The sequence below is a fragment of the Arvicola amphibius genome, chromosome 9 (genome assembly GCF_903992535.2).
Source record: "Arvicola amphibius chromosome 9, mArvAmp1.2, whole genome shotgun sequence".
NCBI lineage: Eukaryota > Metazoa > Chordata > Mammalia > Rodentia > Cricetidae > Arvicola > Arvicola amphibius.
In genome coordinates, this window is record NC_052055.2 from 71765156 (window position 1) to 71793043 (window position 27888).

At 50.4% G+C, this 27888-nt stretch overlaps 1 long non-coding RNA gene across 2 annotated transcripts; it reads left to right on the forward strand.

The window, feature by feature from the left end:
• Positions 1–10450: 10450 nt before the first annotated feature.
• Positions 10451–26859, forward strand: LOC119823540. Of its 2 annotated transcripts, XR_005286972.1 has the most exons (6): positions 10451–10824; positions 12038–12289; positions 20365–20448; positions 21372–21563; positions 23382–25635; positions 26276–26859. It is a non-coding gene; the product is annotated as an uncharacterized LOC119823540 (long non-coding RNA). The 2 variants fall into 2 exon arrangements; XR_005286971.1 differs by lacking the exon at positions 26276–26859 and having other exon boundaries at positions 23382–25749.
• The last annotated feature ends 1029 nt before the right edge of the window (positions 26860–27888 follow it).

Sequence of the window (27888 nt, forward strand, 5' to 3'; positions counted from 1 at the left end):
GGCTTATCTAGACTCGTGTTCTATTGTCTGTGCTCTCTTCGAGCAGGTAGTTCTGCCTTTGGAGGCAGGAACCGTGCCACCCTTCCAGCCTCTGCTCTGATACTGCACCACAGACATCCAGGAGCCCAGAGAGAGGCCCTTTCTGAGAAGTACTTTTTAGTGCCTCAGAACAGACTTCTAAGAATAAGTTCTAGCCACCCCACAGATGTCTAAGAAGTGCCCACTGTGGTAGAAGCTGTTCATTGGCTGTGTCTCAGAGGGCTAAGGTGCAAAGCCCTCCAGGGAAGCGAACTGGGCAAAGCACTCTCAGGGCAGCGAGGGCTAGGCAGGCAAGGGCTGGCAGAAGCCGGGAGGGTCTCAGACTCACCCAATGGGAAGTGGATGGCAGAGGCAGTTCTCTCCGGTGGTGAGTATCCAAGGACCGGGAGGTGACTGGTCTGGCGGAGGGAACCACTAGTCAATCACCTCTTCCAGGCCAGAGAGGTGTTTACAGTTCACCCTCTCCTGGGGGCCATGGGGTAGAGCCAAGTTTACAGTTGCCTCGAACTCTATAAACACATCTAGTGCTTATGTACTCATTGTGAGAACGTGTGTGGGTGAATGTCCTCCATCCTTTAACCTTCACATCCTGGCCTGGGTTGACCTTGACTCCACTCACCTGGGGAAGCAAGGAAGACAAGGCAGGGCTGGGTAGCCTAGTCACACCTGTGGAAGGGGTTGGTAAGCACGGACAATGGGTGACATGCAGACTCCTTGGGGAAGAAGCCTTGAAGACCTTGTGCGATGGATGTGAGGAGAGGAAAGGGTTCCAGGCCAGACATCTGCAGAAGCAAGGCATGCATGTGTTCATGTGTGTGCATATGCATTTGTATGCGCATACACATGGTCTGACAGCAGAAGAGAGTAAGCCCTGGGTCAGGGCTGGACCTTGAAGTTTGACACAATAGTAGCAAAATAAGCACCAGAAGTCTTGACAAAAAGCCAGGCATGCCATGCCTTTGTCATCAGTAGCAGTTGTGACACAGAATGGCTCACAGGTGCCACAACTGGGATGCCCACGCTCCATCACTCTGACCAGCACTGCACATAGGTGGGAAGTTAGCTGGCACTAAGTAAGTCTCAGCCAAGGCTCTTGGGTGGCCAGGGTTAACGGGTCAGGAGTGGCCAGACTAGACCAAGCTGGACGGTGATATAAAGGGTCAGTTGTGGTCGTAACTAGCTGGTGGTCATAGGTCCGGGCACGGGTCAGGGGTCAATTCAGAACTGTTTTCCACAAATGCAGCTAACTAACTGTCTTGGACGGAGCTGTGTGGTCTCCTAGGAGTGAAGGAGAGGAGGCGGGGCACTGCTCTGTGCACTCAGAAGACAGCTCAGCTCTGCTCACCCATGGGCTGGCCTCCTAGCTAAGCTTGCAAGCAAAAATGTAGAAAGGTGTTAGTCCATGCTCTTGCCTTGTATCATGTGAAGTATGTGTGAGGTATTATATCCCTGCAAAAATTGGAGCCAAATCACAATTTAAAGGGCAACAGCCCCTGGCTGTAGGGTTCATTCCTGTAACCCTTGCCCTTGGGAGACTGAGATGAAATAGATGATTGCTGCAAGTCCAAGGCTAGCCCAACTATCGTGCTGCAAGTTCAAGGCTAGCCCCACTATCTATGACAGTCCATCTCAACGAACAACTACAGAAATAAAAGGTCAATGAAGTGGCTCAATGGGCAAGCATTTCTGCTGCTAAGCCTGATGAAATTCAATCCCTGGAGCTCAGGTAAAGGTGGAAGGAGAGAGCCGACTCCACAAAGCCGAGCGGCTGGTTCAGCCATTGCATGGGCATGCCTACACTCACACATCATGTGTGCACAATAATAATGAAGCTGGAAAATAAAACCAAGGCCGGGCAGGGGTGGCCCTTGCCTTTAATCCCAGCACTCGGGAGGCAGAGGCAGGCGGATCTCTGTGAGTTCAAGGCAGGCCTGGTCTACAGAGTGAGTTCCAGGACAGCTAGAGCTGACACACAGAGAAACCCTGTCTCAAAAACAAACAAATAACAAATCAAACTCCAAATATAACACAAAATCAAGAGAGCCACGTTGCCCATTGCTTCCCAGTGGGCTACATAGATTGAGTGGTTGTGGGGGGGGGGGGTTCATGGGAGAGTGGCTACAGAGTGTTCATCAACTTGGTTTTTCTTTGAAATCACTTGAATAATAGTGTGTGTGTGGTGCATGCATATTTGTGCATGTGGGAGTGCACACCTCTGCACACGTAGGAGGCCAGATAGAGGATATCCTCTATCACCTTACAGCTTAATTCTTTGAGGCAGAGTTTTCCACCGTCTGGAAGTTCTTATTTTTCAGCTAAACTGGCAGCCAGCAAGTCCCAGGGATCCTCCTGTCTCTGCTCCCTGTAGTGCTGGGGTGACAGGTGCTCACTGGAGATCACGCCTGCCTCTTTTGCAGGTTGCTGACATCTGAACTCAGGGCTTCCTGGTTGCTCAGTGGGCACTCTTACCACTGAGCCCTCTCTCTGCACCCCGCCATGCTCATTCCAGCCCCCACAGGAGAGTGATAGCTTCCCAATTGGGCATCCGAACACTTCAAAGCCCCTCAGCTGATGCTGAGGAGCGAGCCAACTTGGAAGCCCTGAATGAGAGCTAAGAATGAAGATCGTTAAGAGTCACATGAGCCTTAGACGACTGAGCCAGCTGACCTGGCCTCCGCCTCATGGGAGCGAGAAGGCAGGAGTGGAGAGGCCAGCAAGAGAACTAAGGAAGACTTTCTCTTCTACCCAACCCCTGTTTCTTCATCTATAATATGAAAGTCAATGATACTTAACCTCATGGAGGTTGCTATGGACTCTGGAGGAATCAAGGAATGCATTATAAATTGCTATAATGGGCATCAGGCAGCCAAGAGGTGTTGGCTGATTGATTGTTGGAGACATGGATGGAGAAAATCTTCTCATATGAAATTCTTGAAAAAAAATTATTTAATTTATTGTATTGTATCAGTGTTTTGCCTGCATGCATGTACGGGTATCATGTGCATGCCTGAAGAGGGCATCAGACCCTCAAAGGTTGAAGTTAAAAGACAGTTGTGAGCCAGGAATTGAACTTGGGTCCTCTGGAAGAGCAGCCAGTGCTCTTAACCACTAAGCCATCTCTCCAGCCCCCCCCGCCCCGTGAAATTCTTGGTGACTGTGGGACTGATGACATGGATCCCAGTGAACTTGACATCTCTCAGCCCCAAGGAGGAGGTGTAGATGAAGTGTCTCTTCGTCTTGTTGCCCCTGTCTTACTTTAGCCATTCGCGTCATTTTCTATTTCAGAAGATGCCAGCCCCACGCTATCCGGAATGGTGTTGGGTGATGAGAGCCGGGCTCTACCCTTCTGGTTCTCTGCCAGGGTGAGTGGGATATAAGGAGCTCCCGGAGCCTTCAGCTCAGCCTGAGATGTTTTTCCTTGCCAGGTGCTCAGTGTCCCGGTGCTCTGGGGACAGGGAAGCTTGCTGTGTGCCTTTAAGACTGGGAGGCTGGGGGACCTGACTGAAGAAGCCAGTAGGTTCCCTTGAAATGGAAGTGACATCTAGTGGTCTGAAAAAGAACTACCCAGCTGACCCCCTAGCCCCTGGGGTCCCCTTCTTGGTCCCTCTTCTCCTGAGCCACAATCCTATCTGAGGAATCTAAGCCGGAACTACAGGTTCTTAATGATAGGTGGGTCCCTTGGCCCAGTGCAGCCTAGAACTGAGGTGTGGCACTTGGCCCATCTCAGATACCCAGGGAGACCAGCCCTAGGCAGCTTAGAGAGCTTTTGGGGTGTCAGGGCTGGGACCTGAGGTCCCTGGGGTGAAGCGGGATTCTTGCGATTTATGTCCTCTGATTTGAGGTATCCGGTGCTGAGGCCAGGCTCACAGAGGTATAAATGCTGTGTGGGCCTCAGTGCTGAATCATCAGGGGCTTGTGGCCAGGCTGCAGTTATGCAATGGCCCTGCCATGGGTCACTGGTGTCAATACAGGCCTCCAGCCACTGTTTCAGTAGGCAAAAGGCTTCAGGGGGCACAAGTACCGAGTTGGGATGTGGGAAAGGAGTCAGAGGGAGGGTAGGGAGGCACCACCATCGCTCTATAAACCTTTATCTTGGAGCCCAGGATGAGGGAAATGCAGCCTGTCCTCAGGGAACTCCAGGCTGAGGGAGACATGGTCCCACCCTTAGGGAAGTCCAGTCTGATGGGGGTGCAGCCTGTCCCTCAGGGACCCCAATCTTTTCCTTAGAGTGAATGCAGATGAGGGTGCAGACAAGGAATGAGGAACACCTATAGCAGACCTAAGGGCCTTATCAATGGAAAACAGGACAGATGGTGACAGGGTGGCAGAACTATAGCGACTGGGCTCCGTAGGGGGCGAGCGACAACAGATCGAATACAAGTGACAGAGGGAACTGGCCTTCCTGCCCTGTGTGTTCTTCTCTCAGTGTATGGGTCACAGGGTGATGGGCCTGTTCCCTCCTGGGGCTCCAAGCCAGTACACGGGTAAGGGCAGAGGGCCGGGTGGTCTCCTGGCTTGTGATACCATACCCTCCTCTCATCCTCCCTGCTGGGGAGCAAGAGCCCTGTTGGCCCTGCCAGCCCTGACTTGACCTTCCACGGCTCTATTCCCCAGCTTACAGCCTTTTTGTAGGCTTGAAATGATCTCAAAACACAATCAAAAACTGAAAACAAATCTGAACAGAAATGGAAGTCTCGCTTCTGCCCTCTCATGCATCTGTCACTCAGGTTCCCTTGGGAGGCCACAAGTTACTGATTTCCTGTATATTCCTCTAAAGATAGCCTAAAATATATATATTTATAAACTTCCACACAAACGTCGAAATCCTCCACGTAGCCTTGACTCTTTTCTCTCCCACGTAACAATCCAGAGACTCAGAATCGCCTCATTCTTTTTCTTGACTCCAGCGTACTCCCTTGAACAGATGGTTCTGATGTTTATTCGTGGAGGGGGTGGCTCAGCACTCAGGACTCCGGAGGCCGACTTCTAGAGTTTTGGTCCCTGCTCTGGTATGTACCAGCTGGTCGATATTCAACCTGTTGCTTAATGTCTTGGTGACTCAGTTTCCTCCTTTATGGGCCAGAGAGAAAAGCAAACGTTGACCCCAAAGTGTTTTGTCAGGGCTCCACTAGATAACTGGTCCTTGAGGACCCTGGCACAGAGCAGCGGGCGAAAGGCGCAGGCACTCAATAAACACGAGTTACTGCTTCGAGATTATTTTGCCAGACCCCTTCTGAGAAGATGGGGCTGTTTGCAGGCTCTTATTATTATAAACAGTGCTGTAAACAAACATCCCTGTCCACATGCCATTTGGTCCTCGTGGGAATAGAGCTGCGGGAGAAGTCACAAAGGCCAAGCTCAGTTTTAATTTTGAAGGCAACTGTGAATTGCCCCACATACGGGTGGTCCTTGCACACAGCCGCCAACCACGTGTGGGCCTGCCCCATCTGAACACCGACTTTTCTTACATTTCTTTGGGCACAGAAGCTTGTCATGGGCTTTTGGGGGATCACTTGGTCCCTGCCCCCACACCTCCTGACTATCACGGTCTAGGGGAGAAGCCAGCCTGCTACTGGAGTGGCCCACAGTTAGCCAAAGTCTCTCAAGAGTTGGCCCTATCCAGGCCTTCATTCATTCATTCATTCATTCATTCATTCTTCGAATGTTTAGTCAGCATTCCAGGGCACATAACAGGTTTACAGACTATTTGAGGTTGCCTTTGTTAGGGCCTGTTAACACATCAAGATTGTTGGCTGAGTCTGATAATACTCCAGATTACGCTTGTCACCATCTCATTCCTGAGCAGGGGCTTGCAGTAGGCACTCACATTTTTAACATTTTATCTCACTGAGGAAAAACGCAGACAATGCCAGGACTCAGTTAGCTAGATCATGACGAGCCAGACTGTCCGACCTGGAAGAGGCTTCCTGCTATGACCTATCAGCCTCTCTGCTTCCCTTTGTGGAAAATCAGATTTAAAAGGAGAGAGAGCACCGAGCGCACAAGGGCCTCGTCCTCGGAAATGGAAACCTCATCAAGGTGTTTCAGAAGAAAGACAATGCCTTCTACAGAGAGGCTCCTGCTGAGATAATTTTAGCCGATTTCCCTTAAAGCCCCTTTAGTGTAACCAGGCTGAGAGGAGGGATTGAAGGGCGGCTTGCAGGCTTGCTATATTCCACCAATTCTGATTCCTCCCCCCACCCCGCCCCGGGCTTGCTCACACTGTCTCCCACAGGCCCGGGCTAGATGGCTCCTTTGTGGTCCATTCTGTTCAAGGGAGTCATCTCAGACTTCCTAGGACTTTTATGGGCTCCCTGGGCTAGCCTGGCATCAAAGCCTTCTGCGTCTCCCTCCCCTGTTCTGCCCTTGCGTATCTGATAAATGCCAAGGACGTTGTCTACGTGAGACCTGGTCTGGAGACCATCTAGCTGCCCAGAGAGGTGGAGGTAAGCTCGCTCCATCTCCAGAGGCCGCTTGGAGGTCAGGTTTTACGGTGAGGGCCAAAGGGTTTCTTCTTGCCTTCCCCAATTGTTTAGTAAACATTGTTTCCTCTCTAATTAAAAGATCCACAGAGAAGCATTCACAAGTCATAAGTACATCTATGATTCAACAACGATTTCACAAAATGCTTCTGCAGCAAGAAGTAGTTTTGGTTGCCTTGCCCGGCCTGGATGTGAGGCTTGTGTCTAGTTTTACTGCATTCTGGTATGCGGGGTTCGGTTGATACCCCTGGGAGCCCTGCCCCTTTCAGAAGGGAAATGGAGGAGCAATGGATCTGGGGGAGAGGGGAGGTGGTAAGGGGAAAATGGGAAGAGTAGAGGGAGGGTAGGTTTCGGTTGGGATGTCTTGAATGAGAGAGGAATAAAGAAAAAGAAAAAAAAAGCAGTAAAAGAAAGCTTTTCTGGCATCCCACAATCCTTCTGTGAGGTCACCCTCACTATGGCAGGGACTCCTCCACTTTCTAGGTCTGGAGGTTAGTATCCCCTGACCCTGGGACAAAATATAAACAGAATCACAGGCATGCACGTGATTACATCACTTGTTTATTTTTTCCTGAACACTTGAAAATTAATTTATTATTATCACTACTATCATTATCAGGCCCAATAAACCTTTCTCTCTTTGCTTTCAAAAAAAGTTTTTGATTGGGTGTGGTGGTGCACTGTCTCTGATCCCAGCACTTGAGGGGCAGAGGCAGGCAGATCTCTGAGTTCAAGGCCGGCCTGGTCTACAGAGTGAATTCCTGGACAGCCAGGGTTACGTAGAGAAATACTGTCTTGAAAAATGAAAGAAAGGAAGGAAGGAAGGAAGAAGAAAAACTTGTTTACATTTCTGTGTAAGTCTGTGCCTGCCTGGGTTTATGTGCATCACGTGTGTGCAGGTGCCCTGGGGGTCAGAGGGTATCAGATCCTCTGGAGCTCGGGTTACAGATTGTGTGTCACCTGATGTGGATACCGAGACCCAAACCTGGGTCCTCTGAAGGAGCAGTCAGTGCCCTCCAGTGCTGAGCCATCTCTCCAGCCCTCCATGCTGTTCTGTGGGACAGGATCTCCCACTGAACCCGAAGGTCACCGATTCTGCTAGACTGACTGCTAGCAAACTCCCGTCTCCATCCTTCATCCCTGAGACGACAGAGGCTGGCCACCACACCAGCCTTTACATGGGTTCTGGGGCTCTGAACTCAGGTCCCTCTGCTTGCAGAGCAAGCGTCTTACCGACTGAACCATCCCAACAGCCCCAACTACACACTTTTTACTTATCCTCTGGACAGTTGATGGGTTGGTGTCAGCTGAGGACCATAGCGGATGTGTTCACGCAACACTGTGTTATGTGGCATTCAAATGAACGCCCTTGTGTTATATACCTAAGAATGGAGTCACGGGGCAGACACTGCCAGGGCTCTGAGGTGAAGTGTTGTTTGCATTTCCCGAGACTGTAGATAAACGTTCTCAGTTCCCCATACTCTCACTGTGACCAGTGTTGGGAATTTTCCCTTCAGCATTCTGGTGGCCCAAATAACCTTCCCAAACCATAGATTTTTCCACCACACCCCTGCTGCCAGCTTTTACAAATACTTATTTGTTTGTTTGGATAGAGTCTTGCCATGTAGACCAGGCTGGCTTTGAATTTACAGAGATCCTTCTGCCTCTGCTTCCTAAGTGCTGGGATTAAAGGCTTATGCCACCATGCCTAGATTTTTATTCCCGTTTCAATGTGTATTGTATCTATGTGTGTCTGAGTATGCATATGTGCACCATGTGTGTGAAAGTGCCTGCGGAGCCCAACAGAGGGCATTGTCTCACCTGGAGCTGCCGTTTTAGGCAGTGATGAGCCTCCTGACCTGGTGCTAGGAACTGAACCTGGATCCTCAGCAAGAGACAGATGCTCTGAACCATCTCAGCCATCTCTCCCACCTTCTATTTCCAGTCTTCTTAAAATAAAGCAAGCAAGCAAGCAAACAAACAAAACACTTTATTTTATTACATGTTCGTGGCAGGGGATGGGGGCAGGGGCAGTATGATGGTCAGGGGTCAACTTTAGGAAGCTGGTTCTCTCCTTCATGAGTTCTGGGGTGCAAACTCAATTCTCCGGGTTTATACAACTGAGTGATATTATTGGCTCCTGCTTCCAGCTTTTTTAAATCCGTCCCCCCCAAAATTTTCAAAACACAGGTTAGTTGCACTATTCTGAGCCCTTCCAGACACTCCAGGCTCGTAATTAAATCCTGTAAGTGATATTTATTAGAACCACTGCCTCACGTGTGTGTCTCTCTGTCCATCACGCCCCTTTGTGAAGTGAAACTGACCCACCCTAGCACCTACACATTTAACATACATGTAATTTAACATACATGTAATGACTCGGTAGATGTATACCATATGCAAGAGCTTTAGAATCTTCTACCCCCAAAGTTTCCTTTGAGCCATTTGTGGTGAGCCCCACTCTGGTTCCAGTCTCAAGCAACCACTGATTTATTTGCTGCTTTTCGGTGTTGTTCGACTATCTCCAGAGGTTTCACACGAACAGAGGTGTGGTCTGCTGTGGCTGGCTGCTTTCCTTAGCACTCTGCTTCCAAGTTCATCTGGGCTCTAGCGTGTAACAGCAGGGGTCCACTGAGATCTGTGACTGTTCTGATGTGTGGTCATAGAGCAATGTGCTAGTCCACACCCTTGCGGAGGGTCCCCTTGGTGTGTGTGTGTGTGTGTGTGCGTGTGCGTGTGCGTGTGCGTGTGCGTGTGCATGTGCCTGTGTGTGTGTATGTTGAGATCAGAGGTTGGCATCAGATGTCTTCCTATTGCTCTCCCTATCTTACAAGCTATTAATTTATTTTGTTGGGGTGGCGCTGCATAGAGGTCAAAGGACAACTTATGGGAGTCGGTTCTCGCCTTCCACCATGTGTGGCTAAGGAACTGAACTCAGGTCATCAGTACTGGTGGCAACTGTCTTTACCCACTTAGCCGTCTTGCTGGACAACTTCTGGGCAGGATCTCTCCATGGACTTGGAGCTTGGTACTCCTGGGGGGTCTGCCTGTTTCTGCTTTGGTCCCCGGCACCGAATTGTAAGTGCACTCAGATGTTCGGCTCTTCCATGGGTGTTGAGGCTCCAAACTCAGGCCCTCGTGCTTGCTAAACAGCATTTCACCCGCTGACCCACTCACCAGCTCCCACGAGTGGCCCGCCTCATGGAAGGAAGGCAGAAAGAATGAGATGAAGATGAACAGAGGTCAGAGACAGCGAGCGTGAGAGGCAGGCCGTGTTCTCTTCACGCTTCCTCATGTGCCAGTCAGACCTAGGCCTCTTCCCTTTGAGAAACTTCCAGGCTACGCTGTTCTCAGCCACCTCCCTCCCTAAACTGTGCATACCCTGGCCAATTAGCTTCCTCCTGTGCTCATGCCTCACTGCCCTGGTTGGTGCCTATTTTGTGGTCACCGTCTCGTTAATTCCTAGAATGTTCACAAAGGGCTCAGCTTGGTCTGCTGCAACATCTCCCTGAGCTCTGATGGGAGCAGTGGAAACTTATGTATCTCTTTACTGCTCGAGTCTTTAAAAAATTGTTACTGCAGTATTTATTTATACAGTGTGTGTAGTGGTTAGAGGACTGCCTTCCAGAGTCCTTCTCCTGTTCTACCATGTGGCCCCCAGAGACCAAATTCAGGTTGTCAGATTTGGTGGCAAGTGCCTTTATCGACTGAGCCATCTCGCGAGGGGAGAGCCCCAGTCTTCTTAGATCATTATTCATGCTGGGAATGAGAACACACAGGTACCCCAAGCTCAGGTTCTTTGATTAGTTCTTTGCCTGGGACATGGCCTTGGGCCAGGTCAGGGTGGGGGTTGCCAGACTTTGGAGCCAAACCACAGCTGGGACTGCCAGCATGACTAACAAGTTCATCGTGAGCCTAAGGAACTGGGAGGCATCTCTCATCAGGGGCCAGCACGGCTGTGGGAGCCTGTTGGGACCCCAGTGAGGAGACCTACGCATGAGCCAAGAACATTGTCCAGTCCTCTGCAGCTCCAGAATTCCCAAGATCTTCCGCACCTCCAGAGCCCCGCCTCCTTCCCACGGGATTCCAGGAGTGTTGCGCCTGCGCACCAGAACTGTGTAGCCTGCTAAAGCTGCTGTGCCTTACACTGACGTGGCTTCCATGGACCTGGATGTGACTCCTCCACAGCTCCATGCAGGTTATGCAGGTTATGGCTGAGGGCTTCTGCTCTCCAATGCATGGTTCTCACACCCACGTGATGTTGGGCAAGTGTGGAATCCGAGTTCGAGTCTGCAGGTATCAGGTGAGACCTGAGAATCTGCACACCCAACCGTGTCCCCAGATGGTAGACTCAGGGCTCGGGCCTGAAAACGGCTCTGGAGAACCGACACTCTAAAACTTTGTCCTGGGAGGATTTGATCCAAGTCCCCTCTCTTCAAAGCTCCCAGAAACGTGGCCTTGATGGTGACAGCAGGAAGCTCTCACTTCTCTGGCCCCTGGCCAAAGGGCAGGAGAAAACTGGCCCAGGCGAGAGCAGATACATTGTCCAGTCTCCAGCTTATCAGAAAGATCAAAGGGATCAATGGGGAGGGCGCCTGGGCTCAGATCCCAACTTGGGAAGGAGGAAGTGGGTCCATGAAAGAAGTCACCAGAAATCCGAAGGGCAGTATCAGTGATCAGCTTCATTCTGGCTTTGAGAGTGACGTATGTAAAAAGAATTCTGAAAATGACTTGGGTCAGATGACACAGTCTGCATGGCTTCTCTGCGTGTTCGGGAATGTTCCAGGTCCTCTCAGCTTTGTAGTCCAGCCAGGCCCAGGTTCCCTTTGCAGGCTGGGCTCTCACGTCATCCTAGGCGGGATGTTTCTTCTGTGTTACAGAGGAGGAAGCTAAGGCAAAGCATAGAAACGGTTGGTCCTATGATTACAATCCAAATCTTTAAAGATTCTGTATGTGTATGAGTGTTTTGTCTATTTGTATATATGTGTATCAAGTGTATACAGGTGTTTGTGGAGGCCAGAAGAGACTGCCAGATCCCCGGGAACTGGAGTTACAGATAGTTGTTAGCCATGAGTGCTGGGAACTGAACCAAGGTCCTCCGCAAAAGGATTAGGTGCTGTTAACCCCTGAGCCATGGCTCCAGCCCCCAGTACAAGTCTTTTGACTTCAGCTCAGATTTTGGATCCGGTATGAGGCAGGCCCTTCCTTCCTTCCTTCCTCCTTTTTTTCCCCACTCGCTCCTTTCTGCCTTCCCCCTACCACAGCTGGATGCCCTGCTCAGTAACAGACAAGCCAGGCTAGATGAAGGCTGTAGCTACTTCTTCTTGCTTGAGCTAAGAACTCCACACACCCTAGTTCAGTGGTCCTCACCCTTCCTAATGCTGTCCCTCTAGTCAGTTCCTCATGCTGTGGTGACCCCCCCAACCATAAAATTATTTTCATTGCTACTTCATAACTGTAATTTTGCTACTGTTATGAATCATAATATAAATATCTATGCTTTCTGATGGTCTTAGGTGACACTTCTGGAAGGGGCATTTGACCTCCAAAGAGGTTGAGACCCACAGGGTGAGAACCAATGCCCTAGCTTGCTCTGCAGAAGGAAGGAAGTCTTGAGTATCTACTGACAGACGTGAGCAGTATGGGAACAGGTTCCTCTTCAGACTTCTCTGCGTGTAAGACCAAGTTGATTGTGCAGGCCGATCCTCCATGATCACTTTTAATTCTCCTTCTCTGCATCCAACAAAGCTTGTGTTCAAACAAGCCGGGTAAGTTCCTGAGAGTTTGCTCAGAGAAATTAGAGTTGGGGCTGCGGCTAGCTGGACCACCCGAGGACTGAGGAAATCCCACCTCTGTCCAGCCCTCACAGATGGCTGTGTGAGCAGCCAGCCCCATTGGAAGAGATGCCATTGGACAGAGACATAGCCTTGTCCTGTCCTGAGGCTGTTGCATCCCAGTTCTGTGGTCTGCCTATCATTCCAGCCAAAGTTCACTGCTTGGTCAAGAATTTGGGCAGAGAGTAAAATAGATCATTGATTAGATATTAGCCTTTTAGGTTCTCATGGGTGAGGGCTGGGGGTGGTAGGGGTAAAAATGAATGAAGATGAGGAGGGTGGGGGTGATGGTTCCTCTGCTGTTCATTTCTGTGTTTTAGAAAGGGTCTCCTGCAGCCCAGGCTGGCCTTTAACTATGTAGCACAGGATGGCCTTCAACTTCCTCATCCTTCTGCACATACCTTCCAAGTGCTGGGGTTACAGGTGTGCACCACCACACCAGGCGGGTAATATTTGGTATGGAGTGTGTGCATGTGCGTGCGTGTGCATGTGTGAGTTGTGTGTGTGCATGTGCGTGTGTGTCTTTGGTTGTTTTCCCTAAGGAGGAAATTCAGGGCCCCCAGCACACTAGACAATGCTCTGCCATGGAGCCTGCTGATGGGGCTTCGTGATCTGGGGACGGAAGACAATGACAGCACTGGTGGGGGCCGACGTGCAGGAGGTGGACTGGAGAGTTCAAAGCGGCGATGGAGCGCGATTACAGTTTGTGAGGGGCTGGGAGGGATAGGGGCTGCCTATCAGGAGACTTTCTTTCTCATCCCTCAGCCCTGCTCCCAAAGGTACCTGCATGCGGAGGGTTTCAGCAAGCCTGCCTGGGCCACCCAGCTGGGAGGTCCTTCCTGGCTGTGTGGAAGCCAGTCCCCACCTCCAACAGAGGGGCACTGATGTCACAGGAAGACAAAGTAGCAGTCATCACTAATGGGAGTTACTCTCAAGAGCCAATGGGAAGTTGTGTGGTCTCCACTGGGCCTCACCCCAAAGGGGAGGTCAGGCCAGAGGACTCCCTTGAGTTCACGGAATAGGTGGTAAGTTTGTGGAGTCTTTATGATAAGGGAATTAGAAAGACCTCAGACAGAGTACCCTGTATAGAGAAAACAGGCCACATTCCTACTTCCCAGATGTAGAAACAGAGACATTTAGACCCAGGAAAGCTGTGACCGAACTGGCTTCAGGACTCTTCGAGAGGACTTTTGTTTGTATGCTTGTATAGCGTGGCACAGGGGAACATAGGAACCAGTCAGACAGATGCAGAAAGAAGTCCTGGGGTTGTTGATTACTGTGTGTGTGTGCTTGTGTGTGCACATGCACATATGCATGTGTGTGCATGTGTGTATGAGTGTGTGCACATGTGTATGTGCTATGTGAGTGTATGTGGTGATGAGTGTATGTGTGTGCACCTGTGTGTATGTTTGTGTGTATGAATGTGTGTATGTATGCACATGCATGCACACACGAGTGTGTCCAAATGTGTGTGTGTGGCATGTGAGCGCATGTGTGTGCATCTGTGTGTATGTATGTGTATCTGTGTGTGTGTGTGAATATGTATACGTGTGTAGTTGACTCTGAAGCTCTGTTCCTCCCTGGTCATGGAAATGATTGCTGAGCAGTAACTAGAAAAATGGCTGCCAGAGCTTGGGATGGGTATAGGTGTGGGGAAGGGGTGCTTTTGGGTACAGGGGTACAGTGGACAGGAAGACTTGCTCATGAGGTCTTACAGCATAGCAGAATAACTGTGCTTGATAATGACTGATTAGTGTTTCAGAATAGCAAATCTAGAAGATTTTGAATGTTTTGGACACAAAGAAATGCCCACACCCCGAGGTGACTGACGTGCCGGTTGCCGTACTGTGAAGGCTACACATTCAACTGAAATGCTGTGCTGTATCCATAACTATGAACTGTTCCTCTGGGTCCCTTAAGAACAATGTATTGCCAGTGAGATTTTATTTATTGTGTGTGCACGTGTGTGGGCACGTGTGTGTCACTGCACGTATGTGGAGGTCAGAGGACAACTTTCAGGAGTTGGTTCTCTCCTTCCACCATGTAGGTCCGCTGGATGGAACTTTGATCATCCAGCTTGGCAGCAGGCTAAACCTTCTTAATGATCCTCAAAGAATATCTTTTATAAAGTGGCAACATTCACGTATTGCCCATGGGAGGTGGGCAGGACTACGTAAGCTGGGCCTGAATGAAGCTCCCATGAATGTTAGTTTTCTTTCCCCCAACAACGCATTGTGGGGGGTGTTTCTGTGTGATCCAGTGTGTGAGTGTTTGTGGTCAAGTATCACGAATCTCAGGAGCACTCACGCAGAAGAGTGTATTCAATCAAATCCTCACCAGGCAGGCAGGGATGGCCACCGAAGCCCCGCAAATGCTATTGGACTGAGGAGCTAGAGGTTGGATTCTCTAGAATCAGCTTGCCTTGAGCTGGGGGTGGGGGTGGTCTGGAAGGGGAGGTGCGGACCTGAGGACTGCTCTCCTGGTGGCTCCTGAGACAGAGAAGGGCCAGGCAGGCACTCTTTGGGGCCTTAGTAAGTTGAAACATGACTCAAGAGTTGATGTTGAGGGAATCCTGTGGGACTTTGTAAGGTAAGCAAGGTTAGTGGTGTCTCCATAGGGTTTAGGGAAATGGGCTTAGCAGAGGAGGGAAGAGAAGGAGAGGGGAGAGGAGAGGAGGCAGGGCTGGGTATCCAGAGAAATCTGCCACCAAATCCCTTGGATCTAGGAAGAAGTTTGGATATTAGTCATTTGAGCTATCTTTTAAAAATGCATTATTTTACATTGATTATTTGTGTGTTTGTATGCAGAATGCATATGAATCTGTGTGCTGTAGCTCACAGGCAGAGAACAGAGGACGACTTCCGGGAGTCAGTCTCCTTCTACCACAATGTCCCAGGGATGATGACGGTTGTGAGCAGTCACGTGGGTGCTGGAGACTGAACCCCAGTCCTCTGCGAGAACGGGTCACTGAGCCATCCCCTGCCTTCTTTTTATTTATTTGATTTTAAAGTGTGTGTGTGTTTACATTGGGCAGTGTGAGCATGCATGGAGGCAAGAGGCTGATGTTGGACATCTTCCTCAATCCCTTTCTGTCCCATTTTTTTTAAAAAAAGCAAAATCAATTTTTATTAGTAAAGACCTTTCCACATTCCCAAGGCAAACACTAAGGGCCAAGGAAAACACACCAACAGTGACATTAGAGGCATCGAAGCATGACAAAAAGTACATAAACATGTATGCCCGTAACTCCACCTCAGCTTTGAAACAAGGTCTCTCACTGCACCTGTTTTTAAGCCTTGGCGATCCGTCTGTCTCTGCCCCCTAGTGTCGGGGTCACAGATGTGTGCTGGGAATCCGAACTCAGGTCCTTGTGTTTGCACAGCGGGCATTTTGCCTATTAAGCCATCTTCCCAGGCCACAGGTCACCCTCCCGAGCAGGTCATCTTCATTCCACTCAAGAGCTCAGAGGCATAGAAGTGTCCTGTGGGCCAGGTGGCTTCAGGTGCTTTCTTCCATGGTGCAGTTGCCTAGCGATGCGGGCATTACATTCCCTAGATGACCGCAAGGTCAGGGAGGGAAGGGCTGGGGCTGAGATGAAACATTCTTTTTAGGTGCATGGTACCATGGTGGTTCAGGGCACTCTGTGTCTAGAAGGCTGTGACGATGGTGATGGGGACAGTTTCATCTGGAGAGTGGAGCAAGTGTGCTTGGATAGAACTCTTACAGCAATGTTGTCTTATTTGTCCTCTGTGCAATGGGAGCCAGAAGCAGCCTTGGTGTGGGGAGCAGGTGTGGAGAAGGAGGCTCTGTACATCTGAACATGGGCGGAGCTTTCTGAACACTCTTTGACCCAACCTGTGCTGTCCTGCGCTAGCAGCCCCCTCTCTTCTCTCCACACAGTTCTGAGGAGTGGTGTTCCATGGATCCTGCCCCATGGAATGGCTAGACCCGCCTTCTCTGTTTCCCAACTACTGTATGGTTGGTGGCCCAAGAGGTCACTTGGTTGTCTCTGTCCCAGTTGACCAGAACCCTCTGGACCCTGTGGGTGCTATGGGTTTCTTAGTCATGGCTCTGGCCTCTACTCATGGTGGGAGGGTTGCAAGAACCCAGCAGACCAGATTTTGCAAGCCTGAAATAGTTTATGACTAGGCTGAGGCAGGGAGGAAGGAGGGCATGGCCCCAGGAATGCAGGAGGAATGTCTGGGAGGCCTATCCAGTCCCCCACCCGCCCCAGCTCCTCAAGGGAATGAGTACAGGCCTCAGGCCTATCAGGGCTAAGAAAAAATGATTTGGGCCTTCAACATTCCTGGGGCAGGGTGGTGGCGGTCCAGCGGTCCGGCGAGAAGATGGGGGAGGGATTTCATCTTCCTCCAGGGAGGCTGCCAGGGTTATCCCTATCTGTTCACTCCTCTTCATCGTCCCTGCTCAATGTCCACAGCTCCGTGGATGTGCATCTCCATCTTCATATGTGATGAGAAGAGCAGGGAGTCATTTTTAGGCTCAGAGTGGATTCTCTGTGTTTCCACTGTCAAACTGGAAGCTCCCCCGGGGCCAGGGTTGCTGTTTGTCCCTCAGCTTAGGAGTTTCTTAAGGTAGGAGGCTATGGATTTTCCAAGAAATTAAAGTTCTCAGAGTTCCCCACAGCCAGAACGGGGCAGCTTCCACCTCCAGTTCTGTGGATCCAGACAGAGCCACCCTTAGACCTGCCTGGAAGTAGGATGGTGCTCAGGGGGCCGCTCCAGCCTTGCGGAGGACCAGATCTTCCCCCTAAAGCGACACCGTGTGCAGGAAAGGGACACTTGGCACAGACACTCATCTGGACGGGGTACAAAGCCCTGCTGCCACCCTGGCCTTGCTTCCCTTCTGCTTGTGACTGGGGTCCATCTCGGAGGAGGAGGGTGGCAGGGGTCGGGTGGACGGGCAGCTGTGTGTCCAGCTTCCATTCACTAATGATACCTGCACATTCCTGTGGTGGGGCTGGTCACCTTCACTTTTATCCATCTCCCTCTGAGTGAGCCAGCTGGTGGGGTGGGGTCGGCCAGGCAAGCAGAGAGAGAACTGGAGGGTGGCCAAGGTCACAAGGACCCAGCATCTTGAATTCCCACCATGGCTCTTGTATGGAAAACACAAATTTTCCCAATCCCAGCTGGGTACACCACATTCCTCTTGTAGACAAGACTCTGCCCTCTGTTGGAAGGCTATCCACGTATTCATAGACCAGCCCGCTAGGGTCAGCCTGTGGTCATAATGAAAAAGCAATCTATGCAGAGTTGGACCAGTCTGTGGCAAGGATTAAGTGGGCACTGAGATCAGAGTTTAGGATCAGGCTCTGACCAGGGTTATGATTCAGCCTGTTTCCTGGGCTAGGAGAATTACATTTTGGCTACATTGGATTAAGGTTAAGTCTGCACTCAAGATGAGGGGTAAACCTATGACCAGAAAGAAGGAACCAGTCTGTATGCAGACTTCAGAGTCAATCTGTACCCAGGACTGTACCCAACACTGGAGACCAATATACTACGCAGGATCAGGGATCAGGTTGTAACCAGAATGAAAGGTTTGTGGTGTTGAGGAGGAGGAGTCTTACATTGTAATTTAACCTACAACTTAGCCCCAGAAGACAGCCCAGCCACACACAGGGTCTACAGTTTGGAGTGGGAGGGCTTCGCTGAGCCTTTACCTATACAACTTGGGTACCCACCTGTGACAGTTATTTGGGCAACAGTGGGGTGCCCTGTCCTCATGGGCTTGGCTTATGCTAGGTGGCAACCACAGGTACCAGCCCAGTCCCATGGGGATGCAGCCCTTGGCCAGTGGCCGTGAGATGGCGTCGCACAAGTGTCGTGGCCGGGCAGAATGGCAAACAATGGCACGGTGTGCTTCTGTTCACCCTAACCTCCCGAAACTCATTCAGCAACAGTTCATTCTGCAAACATTTCCTGAATAGCTGTCATGCTTGGGGTCAGTGCTTCTCAAACTTGAGTGCACATAACAATTACCTAGGGAACTTGTGAGGAAGGCTGGCTCCCAGACCCCACTCCAGGCTCTCAGTGGCCGGGAGGGCTCCAGAGCTGCTCAGGAACCTGCCCTTTCCATAGCGTCCGGCAGGGGCCAGCGAGGTGGCTCACAGTCAAGAGGATTTACTGCTCTTTCAGAGGACCCAGGTTTGATTCCTAACACTCGCATGAAGGTTGACAGCCATCTGTAACTCTAGGCCCATGGGATCCAACAGCTTCTTCTGGCCCCCTCAGGCACCAGGAATGCATTCCGTGCATAGGCGCACATGTGGGCAAAACACCAATACACATACAAATAATAACGATTTTTTCAGGAGCTGGGGCAATGGCTCAGAAGTTAAGAACACTAGCTGCTCTTCTAGAGGACCCGAGTTCAATCCCCAGCACCCACATGGTGGCTCACAAGCATCTCTAGTGGGATCTGATGCCTTCTTCTGGCATAAAGGCACACATTTAATACATAAAATAAATAAAGAGATCTTTAAAAAACAAAAGAAGACAATTTTTCAAAAAAGATTTTAAGCCCAGTGTGGTGGTGCATGCCTTTAGTCCTATCACACGGGAAGCAGAGTCAAGTGGATCTCTGTGAGTTCAAGGCCAGCCTGGTCCACATAGTGAGTTCAGAAATATCCAGGGCTGTGTAGAGAGACCCAGTTTCACAAAGAAGAAGGAGGAGGACAAGGAGGAGGAAGAAAAGGAGGGGGTGGGGGAGAAGGAGGAGGAAGAAGAGGAGAGCAGAAAGTGCCTATGAGGCAGGCTGACGGATTTAACCAGCAAAATGGGCACTGAGGGCTGCTAAATAGGAAAACATCCTAAGATTTTCAGAGAAGAATCAAGACGATGTCATAAACATCTATCTTGCTTGGGACCGAAACTTGGCTCATCTTGTTGCAAGAATTTATGGAACTTGCCTGTCTAGCCATCCCAAAGCCTTTTCATGTGATTGGCAAGGTAGAATTCGGGCAAGCATGCAAAAGCTTAGCTCTGAGAATAGAGGTGTCAAGCAAAGTATAATTAATGCATTAAATGAGGTCAGAGCTAAGAAACGTGTCTGAAACTGTGTTCACACAATGGCAAGGAGGGAGACGATGTGTGGCTGCTGTCGCCATTAATAGCTCACCAATTGTCAAAGCAGAATTACAGTTGGCCTGCTCCATTGAAACCTCAGCTGTGTGCTGTGATCTCCCGTGTGTGTGTGTGTGTGTGTGTGTGTGTGTGTGTGTGCGCGCGCGTGCATGCGTGTGCACATGCACGTGAGTTTGGAGGCCAGAGGTCAACCTTAGGTTTCTTTCTTTCTTTCTTTCTTTCTTTCTTTCTTTCTTTCTTTCTTTCTTTCTTTCTTTCTTTCCTTCCTTCCTTTCTTCCTTCTTTCTTTCTTTCTTTCTTTCTTTCTTTCTTTCTTTCTTTCTTTCTTCTCCTCCTCCTCCTCCTCCTTTTCCTCCTCCTCCTCCTCCTCCTTCTTCTTTTTACTTTTCTTCAAGACAGGATTTCACTATGTAGTCCTGGCTGTCCTGGAATTTGCTCTGTTGACCAGGCTGACCTTGAACTCACCGAGATCCACCTGCCTCTGCCTCTCAAGTGCTGGGATGAAAGAGGTGCTCCACCACTGCCAGCATCATTTCTTTCTTTTTTAAAAATCACATTTATTGATTGTGTGTGTGTGTGTGTGTGTGCGCGCGTGTGTGTATACTGTGTAAGTCAGAGGGCAACAAAGTTGTTTCTCTCTTTCCACCATGTGGGTCCCAGAGATCAAACTCAGTTTCATCCAACTTGGCAACAAGTGTCTTAACCACTGAGCCATCTCACTGGTCCTGGGATGTCATTTCTTACATGTTATTTTTGAGGCAGGGGCTCCCAGTGGCATGGAGATCATCGGATAGGCTAGGTGGGCTGTGCAGTGAGCCTCAGTGCTGATATTACAAACATACAGTACCATGCCTGGATTTTTACTTAACTCATGGGTATTGAACTTCATTTCTCATGCTTCTACAGCAAGCTCTTTACCAGTAGAGCCATCGCCCCAGCCTCCCACTCTGCCCTGTGCAGTGCTACCAACCACAGCCTTTGTTGCAGTTGGTAAGTTGTGGCAAGAGCAGACATGTATGTATGTATGTATGTATGTATGTATATATATATATGTATGTATGTATGTATGCGTGTATGTTTGTGTATTGCTTTCCAACTATTGCAGTATTGATTACACTTTTGCAGACAGCCCTTTTCTCTTCCCTTACACACCTTGCCCAAGAATCCTGAGTTGGTGATGGAAAGATAGTTGAGCACTTAAGGGCATTTGTTGCTTTTAAGAGACATAGGCTCAGTTCCCATGGTGACTCACAACCATCTGATCCAGGGGATCTCTTAGGACTTCCAGCTTCACCAGGCATGCACATGGTGCCCATGTGCACATGCAGGCAAATACTCACACACATAAAATAAGTAAATAGAAAAAAATTAAAAAGAATCCTGATGCTTCTTGAGAATGTCCCTGGAAGCAATAAGCCTATCAAAGACAACTCTCTGTTCTGGGATTCACTGCCATGGACTGCTTCTGGAAGGTTCCATAAACCATTTTAAATATTTCTTTTTATTTTTAATTATGTATAGGTGGGTGTGTCTGCATGTGGGCATGTGCACATGAATGCAGGTGCCTGAGGGATGCAGGGGCATTGGATTCCCTGGAGCTGGAGTTATGGATGCTTTGAGCCACCTGACCAAACCCAGGTCCTCTGGAAGAGCAGCAAGTGCTCTTAATGCTGAGCTGTCTCTCCCAGTCTCACCCATACAACCTTTAAAAACCTTGTTTTTAAGTATATGTGTGTGTCTGTGTGCGGATATGAGCACATGTGCGCAGTGCCACGGAGGCCAGAAGAAGGCATGGGATTCCCCTGGAGCTGGAGGCATAGGCCACTGTCAGCTCCTCAACGTGGGTGCTAGGGATCAAGCTGAAGTCCTCTGCAAGATTTGTGTGCTCTTAATTGCTGAACTGTCTCTTCCAGCCTCCATAAATCCTTACCTCACATCCCTTTCAAAGCGGATGAACTTCTGGAGATCTCTCTAGGATAGCAGAAGGAGGCGTGTGCTGCCCAGGATATGTCTCAGATGCTTATGGAGGGCACAGCCTCTGTCCAGCCCCGTGATTCCAGACCCATATACAGAAAGAGCTGGACGTGATCTTCCACGCCTCCCAGGTAAGCTGAGGGCCAGCCGCTCTCACACTCCTCTGTTACCAGCAGGAGGTTTTCACACCATCCCAGATCAGTTCTCCTAGTTGGTTTCTGACCAGTGTTTCCAGAGATACATGAATTCTCTGGCTTCTCAGCCTGCAGTGACTTCCCACTAGGACACACACACACACACACACACACACACACACACGCACACGCACACGCACACGTGCACACATGCACACATGCACATTCAGAGCTCCCCCTCCAGGGTGTTCCTCTCATTCATTCATGCATGCATTCATGCATTTGTTCCTTGACCATCCATCTGGTTCCTTGAATAAAATGGGGTCCCGGCTCATGAGGTATCCAGGAGGGCAGGCATCCTTCAGCTGTATGGAAGGGATTCCTGCTTCAGTCTCAGGTCGGAGGATGTACAAGGCAGTGACTTTTTCATGATAAGGTAACCTTTTGTCTGAGTTTTGAGTTAGAGAAGGGAGTGAGCTAAGGTGTCTGGGCTGAGATAATATAGCCCGGAAAAAAAAGTGTCCCCAGCACTGATTTCAATGCCACCCACTAGAAGCTAGATCCTGAGTTTTAAAGCTGGGAGAGTGTGAGCTGAGACTGAAGAAGCCTGCAAGGCTGACATCGCAGTAGTCTGCGCTGGTGGGTGGGACAGTGAGAGCCGCAGAGATCCAACCTGTTGACTTGGTACCATCAGTGGTATCTGCTTCTACTGACATATCCCAGGGATGTGCATGCTGAGCATCTCTCTCAAGGAGATTGCTGGGAAGTGCTGAGAGCACCAGAAAGTACCAGGGGCCACTCTGCTGGGAAGTGCTGGGAAGAGGGAGCCTGGGCTTTGTCTGAGTTCCAGTGAGGCACTGACCCTTCCTGAGCCTTGATGCTTTATGTACAGGGTGAATGCCATCTGACACTGGTGGCCAAGTGGTATAGAGATTGACAGAGTTGGTGTTGCAAACCGTGGGTGAGGGCATCTCAGGAGAGGCCACAGGCCGGAGCTCACTCTGAGGATGCAGGCACACACCAGAGCCTGGTCTCCCTTCCTGAGGTCTGGCTGCTGTCCCATCGCTGCCTGAGTAACTGTGATTTGCAGGTTTGATAACGGAGCCAGGAGAAGCTATCTCCACCATAAACAAGCTCTAGCTTTCTCCAGCTCTGGTATCTCCAAATGTTTGGCCTTGCAGCTGGCTGGCCCTCTGGCCCCAAAGCTTCCAGGGAGGAGTAAGTTATCTGGCCTGAAGGCAAGGCCACGCCACTCCAAACAAATGGAATAGTTGCCTATGGGTAATTCCCAGCTTTCCCAACCAGCAGGTAGCCAGGCGGCTGCTGCTTGGGACAGTTAGGGCCCCAGGCTCTAGGTCACTCCTGCCTGACCGGAGGGGAATTTAGACTCAAGGGTGGAAAGCAGCTGGGGTAGATGCAGGGTCCCTGAGTTTTCACTTCCCAACAAAAGGGCTGTGTAAGCTAGGGGAGGGTCCCTGCATTCTGGGTCTTAGCTAGGGGAGGGTCCCTGCATTCTGGGTCTTAGCTAGGGGAGGGTCCCTGCATTCTGGGTCTTAGCTAGGGGAGGGTCCCTGCATTCTGGGTCTTAGCTAGCCCATGGTTGTGCCATTTTTGAGGCCCTGGGGAGGTGGCGGGGTGTTTCCCCCAGTTTCTGGGTGAGACCTTCCTGTCCTCTTCACCAGTCTCTTGGAGGTTCCAGTTATTCCAGAAGCAAGCTTTGGGCAGGAGAGCTGTTGTGTCATTCAGCACAACTCGTGAGAGATTAAGGAAGGTTGTGGATCTAACAGGAAGATATTGTTACTGTTTTGTTTACAGATTCAGTTCATCCATCTGCTGACACGGGCCATGGTGGGAGCGGGCACCTAGTATGAGCGGTGTGGTCACTGCACTGGGACTCTGGACTTGCCGGAAGCTGATGAGAAGGGCAGGGTCCTTGTCGGAGCTCCTGCACTGGTCTGTATTTCCTGTGAACCTAGAGCACCCTCGGCCCACAGGCAGCATTTGGGAAGTGAGCCCGTGGGGTAAGTGGGATTCTCGCTCGTACCCACAGAGCTCTGTCTGACCACTGTGGCAGGGCAGACACAGGTACTCTCTCACCCTGGAAGCTTCCCTGATGTGCCTTCTCCTATAGACCCAGGGGAAGTCAGCCACAGACACTGAGTCAGGGCCGACTCTGAGGGTTCTAGGTAAAGAAAAAAAATGGTCCTCTGTGCCAAGGAACAGGGATGTTTCCTCTGAGGCTCTTCTCTGGCTCGGGGGTAATTTATGGTCCCATAAGAGCAGGATACAGCAGGGGCTGAGAGAACAGAGATGGACATAGATCTGGGGAGCCCTGGGATGGGTCCTTCTGGAACCTGGGAATGCTGACTATTGCCATAAGAGTGGCTTCACGGTGTCTCCATAAGCACCTAGCAAAGTTTTGGTGGAATCAGAATTTTGTTTCGCTTGGATTAGGATCTCGGTTCCTGAGGGCCCTTCAATACCTCTCCACCCCTAATTTTGTTTGTTTGTTTGTTTCGTTTTTTTGAGACAGAGTCTCACTTTGTAGTCCAGGCTGGCCTAAAACTCACCATGTCTCCCAGGTTAATCCTAAGATCACGATCCTTCTCCTCGCCCTCCCGAGTGCTGTCGCTGATCCACTCTTGGTTAAGAGGGTCTTCCTGTGGAGTCGGCTTCACCTAGCCCTGCGCCCTAAGAAAGGCCTTAGCTCTCTAAGGCCAGCCCTGGCTGGGGGCAGGGCACAGGCTCCCAAGTGAACCAGCACTGGGGTTGAAGCAGCTAGACTTGAAGTGAGGAAGGAGGAAGTGTGTGTCTCTCCGCTTCCACTGGGGTAGAAGAGGTGGTAAAGCAAGAGGCTGCAGGGGAGAGACCTTGACCCCCAGCACCTCTGTGCCACCCTTCTCTATACGTCCCCAGCCCTGTCCCTGACCCCCAGTGCCTCTGTACATCCCCAGCCCTCCTGGGTTACCCATCTCTGTATGACAGCGCCACCCTTCTCTGTAAGTCCCCAGCCCTCCTGGGTTACCCATCATCTCTGTATGACAGTGCCATTCATGGAGTTAGGACTGGATGGCGGAAAGGCTGCACGTCTGTGAGGGACGTTGGGATAGGTGTATACGTATGTGTGTGCACGTGTGTATGCACACACGTGTGTGCATGTTTCTCGCTATGACAACCCTGAGAAGAATGTAGGAACATCTCTACTCTAGATACTGACACTGGTGCTCTCTGGGGTAGCTGTGACTTTCCCTCTAGGCATGAGACAGCCCTCTGAGCTTCAACGCCAGTCTCCTTGGCACCAGATCCAGAATGCTTTCTTACGGAGCAGATTCCAACTGTTTCTGGTGTGGGTTGCGGTTGAAAGTCTTTCACCAAACCCGAAGCTCACCGACTTGGCTAAGGTGACTAGCTAGTGAGCTTCAGGGACCCACCTGTCTCTGTCCCCACCCCCATCCTCCCTCCCTCCCTTCCTGCCCTTGCTCTAAAGGCTAGCATTACTGACCCAGGATCAGCTGTTTAAAGCAACCACTGAAGACCCACACGTGTGCCTCATGTTTGCACGGCACCTTCTGCTCAGACTCTGAGAGCTAGTCCCACACATCCAGGCCAAGCTCAGGGTTTGACGACAAGGTCATGGAAACTGGGTGACACTGTGGACCTTGTGACCAGGGCCCTACTTTCCCTTGCCTGGGAATGGGGTTCACTCACAGTAAGGCAGGCCAGTGTGGAGGCAGGGTCTGGGCCTTGCTCTATGGAGCTCCCTCTCCCACCTGGGGCCTTTGACCTGGACTTATCGTATAGTCTGATGCCATCTGGATGTGAACTCAATATCCCATCTATGTGATGATCTAGGACATAAGAGAGTCTTCCAGCATTCCTGATGCACAGCCAGGGCCACATCAACTGCCTTCCTCCCCGGCACTGATCCAGGCTTCTCAGGAGATTTAATGAGGTGCTTTCCAGGAACATATACTTGTAACCCGTTGGCTGCTAGGAAAAGACATCCTCCAAACAGATGAAGAACCCATGAGTCTCAGCTGGAGAAGTTCAAATCTTGATTTGACCGAAGGTAAATGTCTCCTCACTAAGCCTAGGTGTCCACAACAGTGAACTGGGGATGACCAGAGCCCCATGCTAACCTCGCGGTACCACTGAGAGTTCAGATTAGTCAAGTCTGCTATATATGATAAAATAGTGCAATTTCCCGTGATCCTTTGTTAATTCTGAGAAGGTTTCAACTATGAGACCCATCTCAGGTCTCATACCATCTCACTTATAGCCCAGGCTAGCCAGGAACTCTCTATGTTGCTATGGATCCCAGACTAGCCTTGTATGTACGACCCTCCTGCCTCAATCCCCAGAGAGTTAGAATTTTAGGTGTGTGCCCCCACCTCCCACTATGGTCTTTTAATGTCCATTTGGATATCTCTGTGCTGAGGAGTTTATAGGAAGCCCACCCTTAGTCTTGCTTAGGAAAGGCTTCATGTTGATGGCCTAGGAAGAGGCTGAGCTGCCTCGAACAGTGTCTCTGGTCAGCAGGTGCTGAGCTCCGGGCTAAGGGGTGGAAGGGAAGGCGGTCATGTGCTCTGTGCAAACCTTCTGAGGTGGCAGCATGGGGGCCGAACTCCTGTTATGGCTGGTGGGTCAGTAAATAGAAGCTTCCAAAATAAAGACGTTCAATTTGACTCTGAAATGAGTTTCTTGTTAAGGATTGCAGGGTGCAGAGAACCAGAGTCCCGGGTCTCTATGAACTCTGACCTTCAGGAAATAATTTCAACACCTCCAGCTGGAAAGGTTGAGGGAGGGGACGGTACTGAAGTCAGGCAGGCTACCGCCCAGCCCCCACCCTCCCCACCCTCTTTTGCTTCATTCCCGCTTCAGGCCTTCAGCCCCTTCTGCTGCAGCGAGAACCTGGCCTTCGGTTGGGGACAGTAGGGAAGCCGTGGGAAAAACAATCAAACCTCAGTCAGTCGTATAATTAGTTGTTCCTCTGAGACTGTGGTCGCCTCCGTTTTCTCTGCCTGGCCATCCCCCACCCTGCCCTGCAGGACAAGGGCTTCTGAATACCAGGTCGTCACCTCATTAATGTGAACGGGAAGTCTGGACATGAGCCGGATGGCCATAAATTACCCTGTGTGAGAAAAGGTGAAAGACTTCGTATGTGCATGTGTGCTGCCTGTATGTGCTTCATGTGTGTGCGTGAGCCCCACCACATGTTCCATATATGTATCACATCAATAACAAAGTACATGTATTACACATGCGCTGTGTGTGCACCTAAGCAGCAACTATGTATCCACCCAACCTGCATCAATGTGGTGGATGCCCGTGTCCTCACATACTGTACATATATTATAAATTAAATGTTTTTAAAGTGTTAAAAAGAGGGTCTGGAGGGATGACTCAGCAGTCAGGAGCCTGTACTTGCTCTTGCAGAGGACCCCAGTTCAGGAACAAGCACCCACATTCTGGTAACCCTCTGACCTCTTCAGACATTTGCACTCATGTGCATATACCCATGTACAGAAACACACATACATGCAATACAAAATAATACCTAGAGTAATAAAATCTTGAAAAAAATCAAAAACTCCATGTCTCATATGAAGACCAAACAATAACTCGCAAGCAATGTTTCAAAGAAAACCTGGCATGAACCAAGATCCAGTAAATACCGGTTATTACCATGAAGAGATTTGTGGGCTCAGGGGACATGGGCAGGCCTGGGGACATGCCCTGCTTAAGTCTGCTTGTCTGGGTGCCCAAGCCTCTCCATGAACATGCCTTGGAGTTCAGAGACATGTGAATAGAGCGGCTGCAGCCACACATGGTCTCCCTCTATATGTGCAGGTTCCTTGGCATGTTCACATGAAGAACAGTTGGGCAGGGCATCATCTCATTGATGAGAGCCCCACTTGGGACTGGGAGGCTGGCCTCAAACCCAGCTGCCCATGCTATAGCCCATATGGGTACCCAGGGCACAGCACAGACGCAAGCTGTCTCCTGCTGGCCTTGCATAGCGGTACAGGATGCTAGAGATGATAGTGGTACAGGATGCTAGAGATGCGCAGCCCCAGCTCTGAAGATTAGTAACATCATCGACAGTAAGCAGGGCTCAAGGACTTCTTGGTGCTGCTACCAGGGCAGGCTCCTAAGAGAAGGGAGTTTTAGAGTGGGGAGAGCCTCCCCGCCCCCGGTGGTAAGTAGCACTGTATGTGTGGTGAAGGGAAGTGCAGAAAGAGTCGAGTCTGGGAAGGCCAAAGGAACTGGATCCTGGGACCTTGAACACCCTGCTGTTCCTTAAAAGTCTGGTCAAACATTC